The sequence below is a fragment of the Ruditapes philippinarum genome, unplaced genomic scaffold, assembly GCF_026571515.1.
Source record: "Ruditapes philippinarum isolate M1 unplaced genomic scaffold, ASM2657151v2 ctg2731_1_1_1_1, whole genome shotgun sequence".
Lineage (NCBI taxonomy): Eukaryota > Metazoa > Mollusca > Bivalvia > Venerida > Veneridae > Ruditapes > Ruditapes philippinarum.
In genome coordinates, this window is record NW_026854348.1 from 62,417 (window position 1) to 77,332 (window position 14,916).

The window sequence follows — 14,916 nt, forward strand, 5'->3', positions numbered from 1 at the left end:
AAAATAACTTAAACAAATCTTCTTATAAAATATAAAAGAAAGATCTAAAGCCCAAATATTTGGAATGAAACATCATCTAGTCAGTATCTACAAAGATTATTCAAATAAAATCCCTGTGGTCAAAATTGGCCCCGTCCCATGCGGTCATTGATTTTCTTTATTTACTAGACAGTACTTCATTTAAAAAAATACAAATAGCTAGAACTAAGATAATAAGCATGAAACATGTTGTAGAAAGTGTTTACCAAGTTTGTTCAAATAAAAGCCCTGGGGTCAAAATTGGCCAGTTCCAGGGTATCATTAATTTTCCTTCTTTTATAAAAAAAGTCCAAAGAGCTAGAGCTTATATATTTAGCATGAATCAACTTCTTGTGCGTATCTACTATGTTTTTTCAAATAAAGCCATGTGGGTCAAAGTGGGCCCCGTCCCGGGGATCATTGATCTACCTTATTAAATATAAAGTAATATCTTAAAAAACCTTCTTCTAAATAGCCCAAATAGCTAGAGCTTAGATATTAATCATGAAACATCTTTAAGTAAGTGTCTACCAAGTCTTTTCAAATAAAAGCTCTTGGCTCAAAATTAAGTCAACTTTAAAAATTAAGTAAACAGGGATAAAGGTAATAATTTCCTTCCTGCTTAGTATACAAAGTCATGTAGTTGTTAAAATCACATTTCAGCGTTTTTTATAGTAATATAAATGAGGAAAAATTTTTTCAAATAAATAATTTGTGCTAGGCAAAAAAGTTTTTTAAATTTCCTTTTTTTGACGTTTTTTAGACGAAGAAAAGTTCCCAAAAGGGGAAAGGAATTTGGGGGGGAAACAAAAAATACCATTCCGAGGGTAACCAACATCCCTAGTATTTTGTTAAAACATTTATATTTTAGAGACATTTATGGACCCAAAATTTCGTTTTAAAATTTGGAAAAATTTAAAATAAAAAAAATAGATAATGCGTCAGGGATTAAAAACATTTCTTTAACAACACTCAAAAAAAGTGTAAGGGAAAAATTCAATTTCCCCCATTATTTTTAAAGTAAACGTACTTTAAAATATTTTCTCACCCAAAAGGGAAAACGCTTTTTGGGAATTTAGGATACCTTTTTTTAAACTACCCCTTTTCCCCCCCCACCCGTTTCAAACCCCCCCCAACATTTGAACTTATATTATTGTTCAAGTTTTGACGTATATAGCCTAAGATATGTTATGGAATTTTCAGAAATTGCATGTAGTAAAGAAGACGTTATTTTTTCCGAGAACAAGTTTTACAGGAAGCTACGTTTCTGCACAAGATTGTGCCAAATGTGTTGCATATCGGTATGAAATAGAGAAAATAAGAACTCCTTACGAAAGCCCAACACAGCAAAATTGAAAAGTTGCAGGCTCGGTTTGATTGAGTCTGTTCATGGAAGGTACTGTCAATTGAAACTATCGTTCACGCCCCTAACACCGGCGTAAGCAGAATGCAACAAGAAAGTTGATGTACTTCTTAACTTTCCACACAAAACAGTAAAAAATACATGAAGTATTTGTGAATATTTACTTATAACAACAATAGTAATAATAATCGTTCGGATACGAAAACTATTAACTAGAACCAGCATTAGGCAGACATAAATTTTAAAATGTAAAATCATGACATAAATGGACATGAAAAAATCAAAATTTTATTATGTTATATTTTTGACAATTACCAACATAATACAATTCTTGATGATAAAATAAACATAAAAATAGTTTCAAATACTAAACATACTTTATATTTTTCGTAAATTTAAGAATTAAAAAAATGTTTAAAATAAAATGACATTTTTTATCAAACAAATGTACCGAGATAACCGGTCAAATAACAAAAGTTCCGTAAATAAATAGCATTGAGAGCATGGTTGAGGTCCAAAACTAAGGCAGGCCTAAAATGTCTGCCTAAGATTCATGGTCTGCCTAATGCTGATTTAAATATACTTTAGGTTTGCCTTAAGCTGATAATTTACAGTTTTCATCAGAATTTTTTAAAGATCTGATGACATATTTGTAGCCTTCAAAGCCCAATTAATGTTTGGCTGTATTCATTTTTCCGATACATCTCATAAAAAAATATACAACAAAAAATTTGTCTCCCTAATATTTGCTTAGTAAAGTATATTCTTTAAGGTTACCGTATATATTATATATATATGACATACATAAGGGTGACCATGTATATATACAAAATATAGCACATGCATTAGGGTGACTAAAGCACATTTCAGGTATTAAGTGGACATTTAATAAGATGTATTCAAAACATTGCTATTTTCCACTTCAGGGAGACAACATGCTCCATTATTTGAGTACAGCTTACAAAGAGACAATATTTCAGGATAAAAAGTCTTGTGCATAATTTACTGTCTTGAAAGTAGGCGGGATTATGATTATCAAATGTAGTATAATAATTCAAATGGTAAAAATAATTAACTTACACAACAATTTAAGAAAAACAAAAGAAACTCAATTTAAAGGAGCTTATTGACACAGGTCACTTTAAAATAAATATTAAAGAATAAGTTATTTATTTATTCAGTTACTTATAGTCATGTCATAGAATAACACTTTTGATCAGAAGATAATATCTGTATTTAAATCAGGGAATTAACTTGAGATATGACACTACTGTCAATGAGATACAGTATAAATTTGTTTATTATGTGTTACCTTGACCTGAAAGCTGGGACTACTTCATTGTGTACAATATTTTTATAGCTGTCTGAGGTACTTTTAAGCTCATGTCATTTCAGATGTTTTCTGAAAGCTTTAATTGGATAATACATGGAAGGTTCATTATGAACTCTGGGTTAAGGTTTATGCAGGCTATCTATATTAATCCAGTAGTCACATTACTTTTTTAAAGTAAGAATAGCACTATTTAAGAGGTAATATAAGTTTATTTTTTCGTATAATACATTTCATCATTTCCATACAACACAATATGATTCATCTCTTTCATACAACACAATACATTTCATCTCTTTCTTACAACACAATACATTTCATCTCTATCATATAACACATTATATTTCATCTCTACCATACAACACAACACATTTCATCTCTACCATATAACACAATAAATTTCATCTCTTCCATACAACACGGTGCATTTCATCTCTACCACAAATCACAATACATCTCATCTCTGCCCTAAAACACAATACATTTCATCTCTACCACTTTATACAATACATTTTATTCCTCCACACGACACATTAGGTTTATTCTCTTTCATATAACACAATGCATTTCATCTCTACCATGAAACAATACATTTCATCTTTTACATATAACATAATATATTTCACCTCTTCCATATAACACAACATATTTTATCTCTTCAATATTGCACTATTCATTTCATCTCTTTCATATAAAGCATATTTTATCTCTACTATATAACATATTTTCCATTTCTTTCATGTAGCACACTACATATCATCTTTTTAATGTAACACAATACAGATCCATATAACTCAACCATAAAGCACAATGCATTTCATTCTCTTCCATATACGGTAACAATACAGTTCATCTCTACAATAAGACAAAAAAAACATTTTATCTCTACAATATTACACAACGTTATAATTCCATCTCATTCCAAAACATGAAAAATAAGAAATTTAAGTTTGCTTTACAATGGGATATCTGACGATAAACACTTTTTATTTATTACTTAACCTTTTGTTTTACTTTGAAATGAATTTAAACAATTTATAAAGATTTTGAAATTGCACTTGTCTGTGTGAAAAAATGAAAATTAGACTAAAGCAAAATTCATTTCAAAGACATATATCAAATAAGACGCAGACTTCAGATAAGATTTTAATGTATTGCATTCCTTCGATATAGAATTCGCACACAGGACCTCAAGATTGAGCGCTCACACACTGAGCAAATGCGCTGATATTAAAGAGGCCATCGGTAAAGAGCTATTTAAATTTAATCTTGCTGCCTATGATAATGTAAACAAACACTAAGCACATGTCTAGCCAGTCTTTTGAAATCAAATTATGTACAAGCAGTAACATTTCGCAGTTCCACATAAAAAGGGCAGTGCTGTTTCTTTCTAATCTTAGTTAAGAATAATGTAAAAACATCTGGTCAAAAGATACAGTGCAGGTATCTTTAAAGATATATTATGCTCAAATGTGACATTTGACATTAATGATAATTCCTACATAGTCTCTTTGTTAATGTAAATTAAACATGTATTGAGTACATGTTTTGAAACCTACATACTATAGATAAATACAGTGTAAATACATGAATACACTTTCATGGACTTCAATAAGATTCTGCAGCAAAAGTATTTTACTCAAAAAATAGCTGAGAACATCTTTAAGAAAATCTAATAATTCACAAGTCGTTTGATAAAGAAGAAGAAAATAAGTAATTGTATGTTTAGATAGCCATTTTATATGGCATTACAAGTGTTTATCCCTTGCCGTTTGGCGCTCGTTAAATAGTTTCACACGAGTCTTTAATTATTTTCTTTTTCTGTGAAGATTTTGAGTGACTCTAGGTGATTTTATCTAATAAACCTCAGTATCTCCTCTTTGCCGGAAGAGTTTCCCTTTGGCTTTTTAATATACATCAAATAAATACATGCAACCTCTACTTTTTTGAAACTGTGGACCAAAGTGACATTTACATTATGTTCATATTTACCCTTTATCACCCACTTAATTTTCTAAGACATTGAAAGACTGTCTATCAAACATAACTTTGTTTTAAACAATCATTTATAGGGGATTTGGTTAACAAACAGGACCTCTAAACTGCACACACAATTTTAGTTAGAGATATCATGGAGATACCAATTATCACACCATTGGCCCATATTCAAGGCCTACATTTTAAAAAATCAAACCATTTCCATTAAAAGATTACAGAATGTTACCGATCCTATTGATATTGAGTTACAAAATGATACAATCTTACTGTTATGAGAAAAAAGCCTTATTCTTTAAGTTAAAGCAACCATAGCCTTAAACAAAATAATCCCAAGTGCATCCAATGTTTTGCTTTAAAAGCTTGTCTAAAGTTTAAAGAATTCCATGTCTTGCTCTTTTTATTAACTGGAAATGGTAACCCTTACTACAGGGATGTACCCTTTGTTTTGATATATATTATAAACTACCTTTGCAATTCTGTTGATCAGTCTCAGTGAGACAAAATGGCTAAATATATGTCAAACAATATGTGTTTCTGTTTTCTGACCATTTCACTGAAACAACATAAATAAATGAAAGTAAAGAAAAAACAATTCTTCTTTACTCAATATTTCAATGGCAGAAATAAAACATGCCCAAGCATAATTCTAAGCAGTTCAAAAATTTTGAACGTTTGACCTACGGATATTTTGACCTTTTGGCTCAAGGGATACAAAGTTATAGTCCAGGTTAAAAGTTTCACGCAACACCAAACCGGCTATGAGAGTACTTGTCTTTTCTTAGTAAAACATCTTAAAATGCAGACATTTATGTTGCCATTTCATAAAAATCAGATAGGGGTTTCTAAGGCCTGATCATGAACAGACATACAATCACACAAAAAACAGATTGATATTCTTTGGCCTATTCTAAGTTCCAATTACTAATATTTCATTAAATACTTTTATTATAAGGTTTTAACATACATTAAAAATGGAATATAATCAAAACTCAAGTGTATTCAATTATACTTTAATGAATTACTTTGAAAGAGACATTGCTTGGATTTTCTTGGGATCCTTTGCAAAAACAGTTAGTGTTTGATCATTTTGTTCAGATTGTAAATGATATTGTTGGAGCATGCAAGTTAATGATTTACAATTTTATGGATTATTTATCAATTTCTATCATAGAAATATTTTCTTCATTAAGGTTACAACAGGTATAAAATGTCAAAGCGATAAACAATTCTCATAGATGTTTCTACATTTCCACAGCTATTTGAGTGCATATGTTTCTACATTTCCACAGCTATTTGAGTGCAATACAGATTGTAAAGTTTTACATTAATAATAAAGTAATTGATAGTGTGATTTTACCATTTTATATCATTTATCATAAAAATCCTATGTAATGGATTAATGCATGATTATAAAAAATAGTTAATTAATTGTTAATTGATTAAATATACAATTATAATAACCCAAAAAATAAGCCAGTAAATAAACATGTTGTTGCACAGCCGATAATTCAGAGAATAGCTCACCCTGATGAGCCTAAAAAGAATTTCAAATTTTATGATTCATTGTTTATACAGATGATGTAAACATACAAATACAGAAAAAAAACATTATATAAACACCGCAAGTATAAAACAGTTAATTAAAGAGGTTCAGTATATAAAAAATAGCTTTAAATTAATCGTTAAGGGAGCAAAATATAAAACAGTCATTAAGGAGACTAGTATATACTTATACCAAGTTTAAGATAGTCATTATAAAGAGGAAAAATATATGAACATACCAACAGTCATTGTTAGGACCAGTATATAAACACACCAAGTTAAACATTTATATTAATGGTGCACGATGATGTTGGTGGATTTCCCTATTCTCTTGCATCGTATAATATTGCAATAACAGAGTTAAGCATAATTACAGGCAAGCCTGTGCATTTACATGAATTTCCATATCAAATCAATAACCTGTAAGTGTCCAATATTAATTTTATATAACTGAATACTTCAAAGTTCAAGGTTGTTATCCCAGTATTGCATATCTTTCCGATGAAAATTGGTGACAACTGACAAGAAAATCCAATGATAATAGCACGGCCAAACTTGGGGATAAACTAACAGATAAAAAAGGACACTAAGTTGCCAGCTTGATTTGTAACATATAAAAACAACATAAAAGTTACCTTTTAAAGATTCTGATTTTCTTTTGCATGAGCTTTCATTGATGTTACTTGATGCGCAGCCTTGTCATAGTGTTCAGCTACTTCTCTAGCCTCGACATGGTGCTCAGCAACTTCCTCAGCTTCATCAATGTGTTCCGCGACTTCCTTAGCCTCAACATGGTGTTCAACAACTTCTGCAGTTATTCAAGACTTTTTTTAAAAAAAAGTAACAGGAATTGGCTTTTTGTACAGCAAATTTTACAAATATTACCATGGCAAATATACAGTTTTATGGAGAAACTTAAAGTCTGTTTAAACATTGTATATCTATAGTCTGGTCGTTTCAAATTTTGTATATTTTGAAATAAAATGTTTGAATGATTAATTATTTGATCACAGTTATGAGACCACAGCATATGAATTATTTCATAAAGAGTTATTAAATGAATATGCATCCAAAAAGGAATTGTGAACAATTTTTCAATCATAAAATAACCCATTCCAGATGTTTTATTCCCCAGTAATTTTGGAACACAACCCATACCCTTGGGATAGGGAATGCTTAAAATTAAAAAACAAATTGACTACAATTTTCAAAATTTCCAATTATGTTAAATAAATACCAAAGATTCAGTGTCTCTCAAGATAAAGATGTAGACCAAATCTGGTAAAAAGAAAAAGGGAATGCATCTGTTAAATTGCATTTAAATTTACATACTGTCACGCAGTGTTTTTTTTATTTAAATTAAACTTGAGCAACATTATAAATAGCAGTTTTATTATATGTACATTCTCAATTCAGAAAATAACATGTAGAACTGGATCATTTTCTTCCTTTTTACAATAGAAAAGCAATCTACAGAGTGTGAGAATACATTCTGGTCGCCTTAATGTCAGTTTTAGACTTTTTATGTATATCAAATGATTTTTTAAGCCATAGCTGCAACAATATTTTAGCAGATACAAATATTAGAACAACCATAGTTACAGAATTTTTTCAGTATTTTTTTTAAATCATGACCCTTATTCTTTGGATTGTGAATTTTAGCAGTGTTTTGCTAATAAAAAATATTTGAATGCAATTTTCAATATTTCTAATAGTGTTAAATGAAAACCAAAGATTCAATGTCTTTCATGGTTACATTTAATCACGACAAGCCTTCTATAGTGTAAGATCCCTTGCTCTCATGGATTCCCAGAACACTTTTTTAACTTTCAATTGGGAATTGCTGTCTGTGAATTTGGAAAAAAGATAGTATACTATTTTTAAGTGGAAATATAACCAAATATTGGCTATAAAATAGACCAAAAAAAACCCTCTGCCATATCATGTTTGAGCAGCACTGTTTTTGTTAAATATGTTTGACTAAAATCCTGCAGCTGTTCATACAAATTGGCATTTTAAATTATTGATGACGAACACTAAAGGTGCAACAATTCGTTCAAAAGCATCAAAAGCCGATTTTGATGGCGCCTATTCAATTCCGATATCAGCTATTAAATTTTGATTTAATTCTTATCAGGTGAGCTCAGATCAGGGTAAGAATCACTACCAAGGTTTTGTTTTAACCCTGGCTACAAAACTGGAAAGAAATATCACTTATATTTTATACGTATCATATTGTTGGGTTTTTTGCAGCTTTCTGGCGTTATAACACATTATATGGCTTGATGAAAGGTATAGTCCGTGTACTGTATAATCTTTATAAAAAAATCAGCATATTTTAGCAATTTCAATCTTGCAACCAATTTTTACTATTCTTCAAATGAACATGTAAAAAGGCCAAGAAAGCAGATAATAATAATATCAATGTTTCTGGAAAAATAAAGGTATTACGAAATAAATACTTTTTACTGTATTTAAATCGGGCAAAAATTGTGGCAATTGAGACGCATAATATAAATGTATTTATTGTTATGTCTGCCATATTTTGACCATTATAAATAAGTCATGATGGATTTTACTTAAAGACAAGAAAACGTTTAAATTTCCATCAGTTAGCTACAAAACAGACATGTAATTGAGAAAAAATGTCAGTAGTTTCGTTAAAAGTTTGGTTCGTTAATTTCCACAAACATGAAATGAAGTGATTTTCTGGAATAGTCCGTATACCAACTTTCAACATGATACAAAATTTACAATTGCTATTTATATCTAATGAAACTTTCATTATCTATAACAACATGATGGAAATGAACAGCAACATGATTATACAGCAGTTACAGAAAACTTGGGGAAATATTCCTTGAAAAACTTTGTCCGTAGCCCATAGAGTCCGTAAACCTATTATATCTGGACCTATAAAACTATTAAATCACACGTTTAAAACAAACTCTTCACTAAATCTGATAAATCTTTACTAAATTCAAAGTTTTAATTTTATATCTGTCTCTGTTTCAAGTCAATCTTGATTTATATAATGATGTGTCATAGTTTAGACTAAAAATACTAATACTTGATGTATGCTAAAAGTACTAACCCTTAAGCAAAATGTTCATATTCCATTTATTTTACATTTCAATATAAACTAAACTTCCTGAGATACAAAATTAATAATTGATTAATTGTTTATGTGCTTATAAAATACAGATAGTAAATGAGTCTACGGACTCTTCATAACCTTAAAGAGCAAACAAGAAAATACGTATCCACATACAGAATGCCCTTAAAGCCACAACAATTATTAAAGCATAATTTGTTGACAGCATGGTCAATTCCCCAAAAACAGAAAAAAATAGAGAATAATGATATTAATGAATAAATATTTGTAAGAACTTGTGGAGAACACGTTTATACGAGTGTTCACTTTAAACTGTCCAATAACTAAAGGGAAATTATTGCTGCTTCCAATTGTTCAAAAAACAGAAACATGGCTGAGAGAACACGTTGATACAAGTGTTCACTACCAACTGTTTATTAATTATAAGGAACTTAAGTAACTGTGGGAGATCACGTTTATATGAGTTTTCACCTCCAACTTTCAATTTGCACTGGTGTTCGCTTAAAACTTTCATTAACTTACAAGAAACTTGACACAGCTGTAGTGGCTAGTTTCACTAAGTGCTTTGTAAAACAAAACAAAAGTATGCAATACATGCACTATACATGTATTTCCACTTTTATTCCTGAATTATATCTATCATACAGCTTATAGCATACAGCTGATAATGTTTAGAGTAGCATATAGCATTTATCTGAAAGTAAAACATTTATACAATGTACTTTCAATAATAACACAAATAAAAAACATTTGAACAATATACTACTAACAAAAGATGTATATTTAACAAAGTATTTGGGGGGAATTCTGCTTTTAGTAATGTTAACAAATTTATTAATTGATTTAAATACAGATTAACTTTTACACTAAAAATATAACTATACAGTTTTATTTATCTTCACAAAAAATGTCAATATATTTACCTTAATAATAATAGATGTAATTAGTTTAGAACAAAAAGATTTAAACAATAATATTTCCGAATGAAGGCAAATAAAACAAAAGTTAAATAACTGAGCAATGGCATCAAACACATTAGATTCGTATTTTACATTTGAAAATTGCACCTTGGAAAGGCGGCAAATTTTGCATTGCTTAAAGAATTTGTTTCTTGGGACAGTTTGGACCAACCAAAATGTTGGGAGCACCCTCTAACTAAAATTAAAGTAAAATTTCATTTTCTAAATATGAGTATCATTACTTACTAGGGAAACATATGTTCTGACAGAGCCATAGCACAATAAACTAACAATGCGCTGGACAGTTGGCGTTATTTAATTTTATTGAAATCATAACAATTTTCGAAACATACATAGTAAATCGGTCTGATTATTAAACCGAGCACCAACATTTGGAGTCTTGAACAGTATTTCAGGTATGACCAGTACACTGTGGATGACTTTGTCTCAGTACAGCTTGGTGATGGTTCTTCGAAAAACAGGGACATAGGGTTATATAGAAAAACATGCAAGAATTTATAGTGTCTTTTATGGCACGCGCATCATCTTATAAAGAACCTTTGTTCTTCTGGCCGAATAAAAAGGACAACTTGTTGGAGCCCTTATCATTAAATTACTCTTTGAGGTGTTTACATATGAATAGCACAACTTCAAGATATTATGCATAACTAAGCTTGCTGACAAATAATACTGTGAAGTTTCACAGACATCCACCCAGAGGTTTTTGTGATGTAGCGCGGACAGGCTTATTTTTCTCAAGAATAAACCATTAAAGGGTCATAACTATGCCAAAACAATTCAAGCAAAAAATCAAGATACTATGCACAACTATACATGGTGACAAACAATCCTGTGAAGTTTCATTGAAATCCCCTAGGCGGTTTAGGAGATGAAGCACGCACAAGATTATCGGATGGACGGACAGAAATATATGATTACTATAATGCTGCTCTTATGAGGGGGAGGGGCATAAAAAGTTTGAGGTTTTGTATTTCTTTTACGTTACATACGATTTGTTATTTAGAACAAGGTCATTTAATCAGTAACATCAGAGTGTTGTATTTTCAGTTTAGAAAACAAAATTGCCTCAAATGTCATTGTAGTAAATATAAATTATTCAAAATAGAAAAAAAGAAATCAAAGGTTTTAGTTTTGCGGGGGTAAGTAAGCAAAGCAATGTATAAGATTTGTTTTTCTGACGTGTCATTTCAGAAGTCAGACAATACAGCACATTAAATATTATTGTGAAACGCTATTTTTGTTCATATTGGTTTTTTTTTATCTTTTATTTAAAAACTTAAGAACATTTGCACAAAGAACATTTGCATATAATACGTGTACAGTTAGTGCATTTAACATATCAAATACATGTATGATATCATATAAGAATTACAGTTTAGAAAAAGCAATTATAACATAATATTACTCATCTTTTTACATATCTGACAATATTAAAAGTTTATTGTTAAGCGTTTAATAAAATGAGAATTATATTTCTTATGGACGAGGTATAGTTTCATATTGTTAAGTCGTGTAGAAAGATTCCATTAATGTTTATAGTATCGGCACGTTGGTTACTCATCATATAAGCTTTGTATATACTAAAGCCAATAATTGTAAAGGTCAAATTAATTTGCCAAAGATTTGAATGCTGTGTATTTTCGAAACTATAACCTAGTACAATATTTTTTAAGATTGAAAAGATGTTTACAGATTCCTTGCGACTTAAAAGTTTCAATACTTCTTTTCCAGAAAGCATGAAGTGATTGACAATGAATAAAGAAATGTTCTGTGCTATCAGTACAATTGCATAAAACGCATTTTGGACTATTTTTCAATTTCCATTTGGAGACAGCCTACTGAATTTTCGACCCATATATCCTATAGTAAATCCATCACATTTAAGGCTAAATTCTGGACAAAGCAAATCCGGTACCGAAACTTCATGACCATTTCTTTAAACACCAATGCAGTCCAAGTAAATTTAGCACAAAAAAAATAATACATTAGCCCTTGGAGTTTTTCTGCAGCTTTTAATTTCTGTAATCACTATAGAATATTCCAAATAGTAAATGATGTGTATTCTTGTGCATAGTGCCTCATGAAACCTTCCACCCAGAAATGAAAACATGCAAAAATACATCAAAAACAACTTTGAAAGTACTCAGAAATGAAATTGTATGTACATAATTACTAAAGATATACTTAAAATATAACCAGTATCAATTAGGATGACTTGAAATAGGCCATTTCAAAATTTAAAAGAGCTACTTTCTAGACTACAACGGGCTGGGTCTAATTCCGTACCGGGGTGACACCATTTGTATAAGTTATCCCCTGTCGGTATTATATTATGAATGAGTTTATAACGGAACTGTTTATATCTATTGTCAATGCTTGATTTTATATTCAGGTATACTTTATTCCACGGAATTTCATGTTCAAATAAAATTTCCCATAGGCGATGAATGTATGGTTTTTCCACTTTATTGTTTCTAAGTATGCTATCAATCTCTTTGTTCGATTCTTTTGTAAGTAAAGGAGAAAAGTCAGTTTTAACCCTAGTTTTTATTGATTCGGCCGATTTTAAGATGAATTTCCAGAGTATAAATTTCGGAAAGCCAATTTGATTTATTTCTGAGTTTTGAAAGAATTAGATGTTCACTGATATCGCAATTTGCATCGATAATATCATTTACAAAAATTATGTCATAGTTTATCCAGTTATGAAAATATAAAGGTTTTTTATTCCATAAAATTTGTTCATTACCCCAAATTATTTCTTTACGAATATCAAAGAAGTGTTTTGGCTGCTTCTTATTAATATTTTTAAATAAAATCCATTTTTTAATAAGTTCTTAATAGAAATCAGGTAAAGTATAATAGATTTTTGGTAAACTTGAGACAGAATTTAGGTTCATGTTAAAAACAAGGAAATTTTTGCCGAATTTGTTTAAGAAATAACTTGGAATGACTTTCCAGTTTGCAAATTCATTTGAAAGTAGGTATTTTACCCATTTAACTTGCGGCATAGTAACAAAACTTTCAATGTCGATCATGTTTAAACCGCCTTTTTCGAGATCGTTTATCAATATATTTCTTTTAACTCTTTCACGTTTATCGTCCCAGAGGTATGTATATAATAATGAGTTGGGTTTTTCTGTATCTCTTCTGGAAAGTACAGTGATTGCATTAAGTAGGTAAATTTTGGAAGTAAAATTGATTTTATAACAGTGAGTTGTCCAAAAATAGTAAGTTTTCTTTTCTTCCATGAATTAATTAAGATTTTACAGTTTTGAATTTTCGTTTCCCAGTTTAGTTGTTTGCATTCGTTTTTATTTCTGCCAAAAAAGACGCCTAAAGCTTTGACTTTTTCGCTCCATTTTATGTTAGTTAATTTTAAATTATCAAAGTTATTCCCTAATCTAACACCTTCTGTCTTGTGCAAATTTAGTTGTAGACCAGAATATTTTCCAAAAATTTCAATAGTTGATAATGCTTTTTTATGTCTTCTGTGCTTTTTAAAAACATTGTAGTATCGTCGGCTAGTTGTGTCATTTTAAGATTAAAAGTTTCATTGTTTATTTTTATTGAGATTCCGTTAATGTCATTATTCTCTCGAATTGAATTAGCTAGGACCTCGGCAACGATAATAAAAAGCAAAGAAGAAATTCCGCATCCCCGTCTGAGACCACGTGTTAGGGAGAAAATTTTTGATATCCAGCCATTGTTTAATATTCATGACGAAATATCATTGTAAAGGGACGTTATCCAGCCAATAAACATTGGTTTAAAGTTAAACTTTTCAATGGTTTTAACTAGAAAGTCAAACTCGATCTATCGAAAGCCTTTCTAAAATCTAAAAACAAAAGATTTCCACCAATGTTATGTTTTCCGCAATAGTCAATAACGTCTGATATTTGTCGTATGTTATTACCAATTCAACGATTTTTTTATGTAACCTTGTTGATCGCTGTCTATAATTTTCGGAAGTACTTTATGTAACCTAATCGCGAGTACCTGAGTTAAAAGTTTGTAGTCGTTATTAAGCAACGATATTGGACGCCAGTTTTCAATATTTTCTGGGTCTCCTTTTGTACAATAGTGAAATAACACCGATTTTCTGAGAAGCTGAAAGTTCGTTTTCTTTGTGTATTTCGTTATAACAATTTACTCCTTTTGTACAATAGTGAAATAACACCGATTTTCTGAGAAGCTGAAAGTTCGTTTTCTCTGTGTATTTCGTTATAACAATGTACTAATAAATATTTTAAGTGGTGCCAGAATGTACGATAGAATTCGACTGTAAGTCCGTCATTACCTGGACTTTTGTTTGTTTCCATGCTGAGAAGTGCGCTTTCGCATTCACCTATATTTATTATGTGTTATCGAAAAAATCCCCTAAATTCTCGCTGTCTACCTTTTTTTGCATATAAACTTTGGTAAAATTTTACCTCTTCGTTCATTACATCTTCAAAGTTGATTATTTGTTTTCCGTCAATTTTTAACGAGTTAAGAACTTTTTTCGTTTGTTTCGATTTTTCTAACGAATGGAAATAATTCGTATTTTTCTCACCTTCATCGATGAGCT